Source organism: Eucyclogobius newberryi, unplaced genomic scaffold (genome assembly GCF_026437365.1).
Source record: "Eucyclogobius newberryi isolate DKJ021-1_F unplaced genomic scaffold, fEucNew1.0.hap1 SCAF_3, whole genome shotgun sequence".
NCBI lineage: Eukaryota > Metazoa > Chordata > Actinopteri > Gobiiformes > Gobiidae > Eucyclogobius > Eucyclogobius newberryi.
In genome coordinates, this window is record NW_027315945.1 from 29,727,339 (window position 1) to 29,739,689 (window position 12,351).

The 12,351-nt window shown below is 41.4% G+C and overlaps 1 protein-coding gene across 1 annotated transcript in view; it reads left to right on the top strand.

Annotated features, from left to right (window-relative positions):
- The window catches only part of chrnb2 (cholinergic receptor, nicotinic, beta 2), a 39,571-nt gene that overhangs the window by 861 nt on the left and 26,359 nt on the right, over window positions 1-12,351 (top strand). The window lies entirely within an intron of this gene.

Sequence of the window (12,351 nt, forward strand, 5' to 3'; positions counted from 1 at the left end):
GAGTGGCAGGTTGAGGCAAAAAAAGGGGGGAAATAAGAAAAAAGCACCTACTTCCTGTCATCCATCAGCACAGGGGATTCTTATTGAATTGTCATAGGTTTGTCAGGGTCCAATCTTGAGCGGAGCGATGCAAAATGTGATGTTTTGTGTGTGATGGGCTTTGAAATTGTTATTAGAGTTGTAATTCATATTTTAATAGCTCATAATTGGAGTTGAAGTTCACAATCTAAACACGTCCAGGAGCGTCAACGTTTGGAAAAAGACTGAAATATAAACTGCTGAACTAAAACAAGAATTTAAGGCTTTACAGCTCATGTTTACGGGTCTAAACTATTTATTTTAAAGGAGATATATTCCGTTTCTTCCCCAGCTATAGTATCGCACTATGAACATAAGTAGATCATTATTTTACATTTTGTGAATTTTAAAAGGGGATGTTGATCTAAATTGGCTTCATAATAGAAACACACTTCCTGTTCAAACCTGCAGGACTGATAAGCTCCGCCCCTTCATAGTGACGTTTCTCTTAAACGAGCAGCAGATTGTCATTCACATGTTTTTATTGTTGGAAATAAGTAGTTTAAAACCCTACATGTGTCACGCAGAGTCTTCATTTTTCAAATAACCGCAACTGAGATGTGGGCGGGGATAGGGGGTAGGTGAAAACTCGAGACTCAGTTGCAGGACGATGTAAGATTACTCAAACATGTAGGAATCGATCCATAAGAATGCGACTCTGAGTAAACGAATGATGAAGAAACACTGCTGTAACGAGGTTTTAAGCTATAATTAAAGTTGCGTAATATTCCATTTAAAACAATAACCTCTTTTCAGATGGAGGAGCAACATTGTATTCCTCTTTTCATATAATTGTGCAGTTTTTGTACAGAATAAAACATGATACTTGAGGAAATTACGTCGCTTGAATAATCGCAGTCTTTGTGATTCACTAATTGTGAGTGGGGTGAATAAAGCTCGTCCATTACCCTGTTTGGACACACTTTACCTCCTTCACTTGTCGTTAATTCAGTGTTAATTCCTGCTCACTGGCAACGAGCGGAGCGGAAAAGCCACATCACGCACATCAGCTGATCGAGGTGAATTACAACGGACTTAATGCACATTTGCAGCCAATCCATATGCCATGGAGCAAGAACAGACATTCATCACTGCGTTTGTGAAGCGATGGGGCCACAAATAACGCCGCACACCTAAAGCTTGAGTCATGCACACACGCCTGGCCGCTCGCATCACGCCGCGGAGCTGCCGGGAGCGACGGCGAGCCTCCATCGTCAACGTTCTGAGCGACGTTACTAGTTATTTCGTTATTTCGATGGAGCTTAATTTTCCAGTTGATTTCATGTTTTATTAGAACATGGCGTTAATGAACAAAGATAAGGCCGACTTTTTTAATAAACTTCAGCTTGAAAGTGTTGCTTGTGGTGTGTGTGTGTGTGTGTGTGTGTGTGTCTGTGTGTGTGTGTGTGTGTGTGTGTGTGTGTGTCTGTGTGTGTGTGTGTGTGTGTGTGTGCGTGCGTGTGTGTGTGTCTATCTAGCCTTTCTTTATTTACCGCTGCTTATTTATGAGAAGGATAAAAGAAGATTGTAAAACTTGTCTCACCTTGAGTGGGGTCGCATTTCCACAGATCTGACCTGTAACTTGGCTTGTCTTCATGGATATAGATAACTTAAATGCCGTTTGAAACTAATTTCGAACTCCAGGGAGACAAAAACGAGGCTACATAGTGCACTTTTATTAATTTTATTGTCATTATTGTCTGATTTATAGTTATATTTCACTGGGAAGTCACATTTTTATTCAGAATTTCTTTTGCAAGAGACAGAGAGCAGCCAACACGGGACAGAAAAGTCACAAAATACAGTATATTCATGCATTTTATTGTTTCATTCATGCAAAAATACTCTTTTTTTGATTAAAACATAGTAAAAGTCAGTAATTGCAATCTTCATACTGTTTTTTTTTAGCTTCAAAGAGTCATTTTTTTCTTGCAGAACCAACACCAATATGATTCTTTTTTTTTTATATATATATATAATTGACCGTGTGATCACATTTTACATCTCAATAATCGTGCAGCCTTTATCCAGAATCATAACAAGCAGAAGACAAACGAGTTCTGAGCCGTGCGTGTTAAAAATGGAATATCTTATGTAAAAAAACAAAAGAATCGCTTCACTGTTGTTTGTCTGATAATGTCTCTCAGTTTTTCTGTATTGATTTTTAAGAATATCCAAAAGGAACACCCACAAATGATGAAACCGACCATTTATTTTCTCTCAGTTAAAGCTTATAGGTCTATAATGCAGTGATGACATGTGAAAACCAGCAATAGCAGCAGTAGATTTCAGAGGTCACACTTCACGAAATCAAGTCTGAGATCAGATTTTTGGATTATTAAAAGAATGAGTAAATATAAAACTGGTCTGATTTTTTTCGGATCGTGGTCCCTCTGAGTGTTCACATCAGATCGTGTGGTTTGCGTGCCATTTAAATAACCTTAGAGGTCCATAAATCGGATGATGATTTGATTTTGTCGTGCAGGTCATTGTTGAAGACTGAAATATGAACAGTTAAACGAATTAGTGTTAAGGTTTTATAAAAGACTATGCAAAAATTGTGCTTTTTTTTAATAAAGTTTTTGGTCATTGTTCTGATAAAGCTCAGGATCGTTTTAAAACTGTTCAAAAAGTTGTTGTAAATCACCTGTTATTTTTTTTTTTTATAATTAACAGGTGATTTATTAAAAAAATATACATATATACATTTTGTTGTTGTTTGTTGACAGTATTTTATCACCTAAATAATTGCTACTCTGCTCTAAATAATCCTGATAAACACTGATTTGACAATTGCCTCAGTTCCAAATGGCAGTTTTGATCCGACGCCGATACATTCTGCAGTGAAGAAGACAAAGAGAACAAATTCTAACTTATTCATCCTTGACGTTTTTGGATTGTAGGTCATTATTCTACTCATACATAAGAAGTAGAACGCAAATGAGCCAAATTCAGTGAGAAGAAACAGTGTACACACAGAGGAAAAGGCCTCACAGTCTCAGGAGAGTTATAGTAGGCTCTGGAAGGACGCACAAGGACGTTTTTGCACCTGCCTCGGAGCGTGTCGTGCGGATGCAGTCGAGCGGGGGGCATGTCCTGCCGTTTCCCCCGGGCCACGCGTAGTAAACACTCTGACCTCAGCCGAGAGGTGGCTCGTACCGTACATCATATGGAGGTCGAAAATATGCAAGATTATGAAGTAGTTGTTTTGGAAAATGAGAGTAGTATCGTCACTCATCTTAGAAACTGAACAAAAGCGGCTAAAATCGAACGCACTTTCAAACCATATAGAGTGTTGTTACGACGCTAACTTTCAATACTATCGAGAAATGCTGCAATACCGATAATGCAATGATGATAATAAACATTGCATCTGCTTTTTTATGCAGGAAAAGAGTAAAACTAGACCTGTTGGAAACGGTTTTGCAGGAGGTTCTGCAGCAGTGAGACTGAAATACCAAAGAATTACATTTTTAACTCAAAAATAGAGTCGTTTCAGCAGTGTTGTGATCTCACACTAGTTCTGATATAGACTATTTCAAACCTTGTTCTACTGTTATGTATGTGCTTTTTGCATTGAGACCTTTCTAAATATCTAGATTTAGTTTCATTTCGTATCTGGAGTTTTCATCTTTGTGGTTGATTTCCCAGCATCAGAAAAGGTTTATTGTCGTTGCTAATGAACAGAATATATAATATAGAACATAGGAAGTTGCTTTGGTGATACGGTGCAACATACAACAAATAACAATGATAAAAGAACCTATATAAATTTAAAAAAAAAAAAAAAAATTAAATCTGCTATAGGATAAAAAAAAGATAGGCTTAGATATTTGTCCTGTTGTCATGTTGAGTAGGCCCTGGGACCTCCTGATAAAAGGTGTTTTTGGTTTCACCAGAAACTGAACCTCTTTGTTTACTATCGGTCCTTTAATGGGCTATAACCCTCCTATCGTTACCTGGCTCACTCTCTCTCTCCTCCCTGAGTACCTGATCCGAATGCCCTGGTCCTCTACCGCTCCAGGGATTCAAAATTCCATTATAAACGACCGGAAGGTTGAATATTAAGAATAAATACACGTTCATTGTAAAAGGCACATCTTTACGAGGCCAACGCACAGAAAGCTTTACAGAATTCCTCGGCTTTTACCCTTCTCGTTGAAAACTAACATTATATTCACATTTATTTACAGTCATTTGAGATATCTTGCTTTCCATTTCACTCATTCCTACCACAAGCATTTTTCAATCTTGCTATATTTCTTCTACATGCAGCTCGCACACATCATAACGTATATATCATAACGTCCCTCTGTTGAGCTCGTCTGTAAAGTCGCGCTCTGTCAGTGTCGCCGTCATCACCGTGAGCTGTGCGTTCTCCGGCTCCACGTCTCAAGCTCTCGTCGTCTCCTCTGCGCTCACGCTCTGTCACTCCTGCTCAGCGTTCAGGCTCAGCTTTCCCTCACGTCTATATGTCTGAACCGGCAGATACAGTAGAAATGTGAGCGGCGACCGATGATATGGCAACAAAATCTCACCGGTTTTTAAGCCTATGATGAGATTCTTTTGGGATTTTTGTTGAGTTTGCATCACCTTTATGTGTTGTTGGGGATTAGTGTTGTCACGATACTAACATTTCCAACTCAATGTCAGTATGAAGGAATAGAATCTAGACATTCTTGATACCAGTGATAATTAAAAATGCTCTTTTTAGTTCAGTTTTCAGACAATAGCTTGAGATTTTTGACACAAAATAATAAAACATGGTCAGGAATGGTCAAATCTAGTTTTTTTAGTATCGACACTTCGGCAAATTAATATCTGGTTTTGAAACAGATTTGGTAGTAATTAGTGATACTTTTGACAACCCTAGACAGTTAAATCTACCTGTCACTCAAAGGAGCATGTTGGAGGCTGACCAATAGGACGAGCGGAGGCAAAACGCTTATTTATTCACCAAAATCTGACAATTCAGGGATATATTTCCAACTCAACTTTAGCTTAAACCACTAAGCACTTTGGCTGATGATGAGGCAAGCTGAACTCTAATCTTGAGCCTTGCGATCTGCTATTTTGGAAATATTGTCGGTGTGATTGAGTATTTCTCTGTGTAATGCAGCTCTTTGCTCAAACACAGAAACAGAAACGAAAGCTACTTAGAGAACATAATCAAGATCAAATTGAAATTGGGATTTAGGTTTAAGAAAAGCGTGATAGCGTGCACCCCTGCCCTTTTTTTGAACGCTTAAACGTATTAAGTGTCTAAAATACTGCCACCAGTTCATGCAAGATTCAAATCTCTTAAATCCCCTTTGTGCTCCATTCTCATGCTCAGTTTGTACATTTCATCCACGTGTTCCCGATGACTAAAGGCACCGGACGGTTTTGGGCTGTTTAATCGATCTATATCTATATATTTGGATTCAGCAGCACTAGAAGCAGTGTATACCTAATAATATGGCCAGTAATCCAGCTACATTATCGTGAGTGTGAGAAAGGCAGAGGCTCGGGCAGCAGTGAGCATGGCCTGGGAGATTAGCCTGAGGCGCAGAGAGCACCGAGGTTTAATAGAAACTTAAGCTGGCCAGCTCCAGATAAGGAGACGCTTAGACAGTTTGGAGTTTTACACTGACTTTGCCCAGGAATATGATTGAAATGGGCCAACACTTCTTCTGTGTCCCCGTCCTTGGCGTCTCACGCTGGTGCAGGGTACGACGCCTGCTTGTCTCCGTGGATAAGTCATTGCTCACTGCTTTTATGTTTCTCAGTAAACACGTCTTGAAAGGAGAGCGTTCGACTCCCGGGGCTTTTTCTGCACGGTTTGTGTGTTTCTCCCTGTGTCTGGGTTGTGGTTTCTCCCATCGACTCAAATACTGAGGCGATACTGAGAAAAATGACAATCTCGGCATCTTTTTGCGTGATCTCGTAAACCGTATTTAGATTCAATTTTCACAATGCATCAGGAATGTGCCAAAATGTGGCTGTAATTGTCTTGGTTGAGGTTCAAGCGTCGCACAAAGCATGTTTTCGAGATCACACTAGGTCTTTCGATGTAGTTTTGAGGTAATTTCTGAATCGTTTTAATTATAGACCAATACTGGATAGTAATTTAGCCAGTATTCAATCAGAAGAGGATAATTTTCCCTGTAAAGTCTTGACGTTAACCTGTAACTCGGGCTTGTGGAGCGGCTGTTTCCTCACGCCAGTAAAGTTACAGTGCGCCTTCAAGACTCCAGCCTTTACGTGACCTTATCCGTGAGAGTGGCTGAGAGCTCTGTAATGGTGAACTAACCGCTCTGATGAGTGTAAAGGGTACGTTTAGTAAAGCCGCGGGTGAATTACGAAGAAGCAATCGAAAGCCGTACGATCGGACATGCAAATGTGACCTCGGAGGTGTAGAAGATAAGGCTGTTTCTACGCCGTACTTGACTGAAGGTATTTCCCACAAAGACACTGCCATTGTACATATAATCCTTGTACTTTGCTTTATAAATAGTGTTTTTTGCATGAACTCATGTGCAGTTGTGGCCTTTTGAGTGCAGTTCGGCTTAGATACATGGTCAGAGAGTAGATTTGAGAGATTAATCGATCAGCAGGGCTTATTTTTAGTCAACCGAGAATTTCCTTGGTTTAATACAGTTACAGTATTTGTGTGAGTGTAAAACAAATTCAGTTCATTCAATTGTATTTAGTCAGCAAACATAAAAAGTGTATAAAGATATCAGAGCTGCTTTTTATTATACAAGAGCAGCTTTTCCCCTCCTCATATTACATTTTCTTGGTCAAATCAGATTTTCCAGTCACACTTTGCATAATAAATCCATACTCCAAAGGTCTCTAAAAGCGCTTAGATTTTAATTTAATTTTGTTTGGCATTTTTGGGGAAAATCAGGAGCAAACTGATTAGAACGTCTTCTCTGTGTCTCTGTGAAAGGACCTTCACAGGCACATACTGTATATATGCTACAAAAGTGGATGTAATACCATATCTTTTGCTAAATGTCTCTTAAAAAATACTTAATTAATCTCATCTGGTCATTATAGCCTTATAATAACCCCCTTTTTCATTCTACTCTGCAGTTTGTAGATCATTGAACCCACGCGCTTGTATATAACATAATACATAATTATCGATAAAGCCTCTGTTTATATTTGCGTTTTAATCAGTAACAAATACGTATTGATTGCATAAAAAGATGTCGTTGACGTAGTAGGTTCAATGCTATTGTTATTTAACAAGAAAATCGCCCATTGACATTATAATCTGTGTCGTAATCTGTCTGCTATGAAAATACAAAGCACAACACAGAACAAACCGCCTCTTTCATGCCCCCCTCGAACATCTGAACCTTTCCCGTTTGTGGCACGATGCGTGGACTTGACTCTTCTCCGGCTCCACGGTCAGTTCTGTCGTGCGGTGGCGTTTCGAAGCGCCCACGTCAAAGAGACGCCCGTGTTTTCAGAGCACTATAATACTGCATTGAGTAGAGGATCGATAATGATATCAGCTTCTACGACCGCTACGGAGCCAATTGGGTGTTGCCAGTTGATCGATGCGTCCCCGCGTTATTGATTTAAGGATATTTCAGTATAAAAGCCCTTTCAGATGGCTCCAAAACAGCGTGTTTGGCTGAGCATCAGTCAGCAGAACTCCTTTGACACAGCTTATTGGCGCGAGCTGTACAAATAAACGCCATTATAATAGTCTTATGTAATTGCTTGGCGCTGTCGGGTTGTTTTTCCATTTGCACGTTCGTCTTTCGTGGCTGTGAAGACGGTGGTTTCTGAAAGACAGTGCCCGCTCCGCACACGTGATATCTCATGACCAACGCTTTTACATGATTTAACGAGTTGGTATACATCAAGTTACCCGGATCGTCAGAGGTCATGAGACAGAGCGCTGATGCAAACTGGAATGCACCGCAACGCGCTCTTGTTCTGTTTACCATGTTAAAAGGGGTTGGGCAACAGTGGCAAAAAATGAATATCTCGGTTTTTGGGGCTGTATCCTATAGTAATAGTCAGAAGATATCATGTCAATCCAATAAAAGTGGGTTAAAACGTGTCTTTAAACGTTGTAGTTGAGGTTGAATTATCAGACAAAGTGCAGAAATATCACTGTAAATATACTGTAGAACGTCACTTTTTAATTTTTACTCTTAACGATATGCTCAATATTCAAAATTTGCAAACATTCACAATATTATCTACATTTTAATATTTTCTATTTATTGCCCATCTCTTGTTCCTACTTAAAAGATAGGTGTATATTGTTTTTTTCCTCTTATTTATCCAGATTTTTGATTCAATTTAATATTTTCTTCTTAAAAACAAATAAATAAGGCATACAATCTTGATTTCATAAGCACAACACAAACAAAAGTGCAATTTAACACATGAATAATCACATTTATTCCTCCAAACTCTGAACTGACTAAACTTCTGACCAGTTGATTAAAAAGACCTGAGCCGATCATTGACGTTTTGAAATAATTGAATCATGATTTGATTAAAATTGCAGAGATTCATTGCACAGTTCTGGTAATAAGCTATTAGTCGACTGTCTATGGCCAGGCTGTCACTGCCCTTTTCATGATTGCATTAAGGTTATAAATCAAAATCTACGTATAATGTTTCTATGAATTCGGGAACAGGCCAGTTTCCAGCCCGCTGAATTTGATTGGACGGAGGGCAAATGTAAAGATAAGATAAGATAAGATATTCCTTTATTGTCCACACATGGGGAAATGTCATTGTTGCAACGCAGGTAGATACAGAGGAAAAGGGCAGATCACTTATAGGAAGTTTAAAAAACACTCTTAATAGAAGAACTCTTATAAACAAAAACTCTTATAGACAAAACCTAAAAACAGCTAGCGTAAGACAAGATAATACTAATAATAATGGTAAAATGAACACTCTATTTTCATCAGTTATATGCACATGAATGTGACATTATTGTGTGTGAGTATAACAGTAATTGCACATGAATATGACGGTATTGCACATGGTTAAATCAGAATTGCACGTGTTCAGGGCAGTGTCTGTCATAAAGTCTGACAGCAGCAGGAAGGAAAGACCTACGGAACCTTTCCTTCACACAACGAGGGTGGATCAGTGTCTCACTGAAGCTGCTCTCCAGAGCGGAGAGAGTGTCCTGCAGGGGGCGACACTCATGGTCCAGCATAGATGTAAATCTAGCCAGGACCCTCCTGTCCCCCACCTCCTGCACCGAGTCCAGAGCACAGCCCAGGACGGAGCTGGACTTCTTAATGACTCTGTCCAGCTTCCTCCTCTCCCTCTCTGTGATGCTGCTGAGTGGCCCTGTCAGGAGTGGCCCTGTCACTCCAAAAGACCTGAGTCTCCTCAGGAGGCAATGGCACAGACTATTGCATGGACTGGATGGACAGGAGAATAAAATGTGTTTGTCCATTTTCCTCAGAAGTCTGCTCCGTACAGTTTGTCCAATACTTGCTGCTTGTAAGTGAATTGTCCGTTAGTACTTACAAACCCTTAACACCCCCTAAAGTGGCTCATTTATCTTTTACTGTAATTAGTGACTCAGTTTAGCTGTGGACTCAGCAGCTCCATTACACCTGCTTGTCTTTCGGGCCAAACCACAGTCTGTCCTGTCACCATTCTAACGTTTCACACTCCAGTTCAATAAGGAACATGCTTCAGTCCCATCACCAATTTTCACACCATCGTGATGATGAACGGTTGTATTTTCATGCAATGTAGATTTAAACACAAAATAATAGTAATTATTTCATATTATAATGAGGTTTCTTATTAATCCTAATAATACATGACAAGGCAGTTTATTTAGGGCACAATTTGTACAAAAAGTAAGACAAAGCTTTAGAAAACAAGAAAATATGCATTCAATCCTGACTCTGGGCACCAGCAGGAGGCCGGTCCATGTTTAGTCCTGACTCTGGCACCAGCAGGAGGCCGGTCCATGTTTAGTCCTGACTCTGGCACCAGCAGGAGGCCGGTCCATGTTTAGTCCTGACTCCGGCACCAGCAGGAGGCCGGTCCATGTTTAGTCCTGACTCTGGCACCAGCAGGAGGCCGGTCCATGTTTAGTCCTGACTCTGGCACCAGTAGGAGGCCAGTCCATGTTTAGTCCTGACTCTGGCACCAGCAGGAGGCCGGTCCATGTTTAGTCCTGACTCTGGCACCAGCAGGAGGCCGGTCCATGTTTAGTCCTGACTCTGGCACCAGCAGGAGGCCGGTCCATGTTTAGTCCTGACTCTGGCACCAGCAGGAGGCCGGTCCATGTTTAGTCCTGACTCCGGCACCAGCAGGAGGCCGGTCCATGTTTAGTCCTGACTCTGGGCACCAGCAGGAGGCCGGTCCATGTTTAGTCCTGACTCTGGCACCAGCAGGAGGCCGGTCCATGTTTAGTCCTGACTCTGGGCACCAGCAGGAGGCCGGTCCATGTTTAGTCCTGACTCTGGCACCAGCAGGAGGCCGGTCCATGTTTAGTCTTGACTCTGGCACCAGCAGGAGGCCGGTCCATGTTTAGTCCTGACTCTGGCACCAGCAGGAGGCCGGTCCATGTTTAGTCTTGACTCTGGCACCAGTAGGAGGCCGGCAGCGCCCAGGGATCCATCTCTAAACATGACGACAGACTTTATGACAAATAAAGTGCGCGGTTCAGTTTACAATTTTCACATTGCTGTCATTCTATCATTGCTTATTGAACTACAGTAGTTCACTTTTTTCATCAGATCCAAACGTAAAAATAAGGGGGAAAACCCTCAGGATCATTCTGCACAATCCTATTTTGCAAGATCTTATGACACGAGATCTCTTCCTCGATACATAACCACCATCATAACCAGTACAACCATTAGAAAACAACCTTTTACTGACCTAAACACACTTGCCACTGTTGAGCGAAAGTGGTAATAAACGCTGCTCGATCTTTTGGGCCGACCTCCAGGCCGTCGTTTAGCGTGCAGCTTTACACCGGTGTTTACATTACGGGCAGGGCGGGGCTGAAATGTGGACGTTTTGTGCTTCATCACTGTCTAAACCGGCCGTATTAGCCCACTCTCGTCCGCCCGCGTTATTGCTTGTGGGAATAATATACATTACTCACATACGCCGCCGACGGTGACGCTCATTTCCCTCACGCACCCCAATAAATACGCCATAAACCAGATCCGAGATACGCACGTGCTGACAAGACGGCTATTGATGACGGCGGATTAGTGAGGGACGGGCCCAATAAATGGAGAGTGGCTTTCAGCGCAGCGGCGATGGAGATAACAGGAGACGGCTACAAGGGAGCAACAAGAACGCAGGGGAATTATGGGTAGTGGCTGTGCTGATGATGGAGATTGGGCTGCGGAGTGACAGGTGGAAACGAGCCAGGAGGGATGTGCGAGGAAGAGGACGGCTGTCGGGGAATGGAGTGCTGTTTGAGTAAGAGGCGGAGGAGCGGCGTCTTCATCGATCCGGCCGCGACACGGGGCCATTATTCCAGTTCAGTGAGCGCGGCAGAGGCTCCCAGGGACAAGCGGAGGAAGTGTGGGACGGGTACGAGGACTGAGGAACAGGAGCGAAGCACGGAAGCTCTGAGCTCGCTTTAGTTTTCATCGGTGGACTCGTTTTTTTATTAGGATTATAAGGGAAGTGTGTTTGAGGTTTAGGGGTGAAGTGAATCTGTTCAGACCCTGTAAGCATTTCATGCCTTTATTCCATTTTGTCCACCATCTGATGCAAAATCTGATCAATGTTATTAAAAATACGAAAAGAAGAACTATAAACCACTTATTTTCAGTCAACAAATAAAATAATAGTCCTTATTTAGATATTCTTATTCTGCCTTTTTTGCTTCATCACAAGTAACGAAATCTATTTTTAGTTAAATTTGCTTCAGCTTTGAAAAAGGAATTGACAGAATCCAACAAAACTGCAATGTGTCAAAATCTCCCAACAGCAGCGCTACTCTGTGTTACTCAGAGTTACTCTGTTACTCAGAGTTACTCTGTGTTACTCTGTGTTACTCTGTGTTACTCAGAGTTACTCTGTGTTACTCAGAGTTACTCTGTGTTACTCAGAGAGTTACTCAGAGTTACTCTGTGTTACTCTGTGTTACTCAGAGTTACTCTGTGTTACTCAGAGAGTTACTCAGAGTTACTCTGTGTTACTCTGTGTTACTCAAAGAGTTACTCAGAGTTACTCTGTGTTACTCAGAGAGTTACTCAGAGTTACTCTGTGTTACTCTGTGTTACTCAAAGAGTTACTCAGAGTTACTCT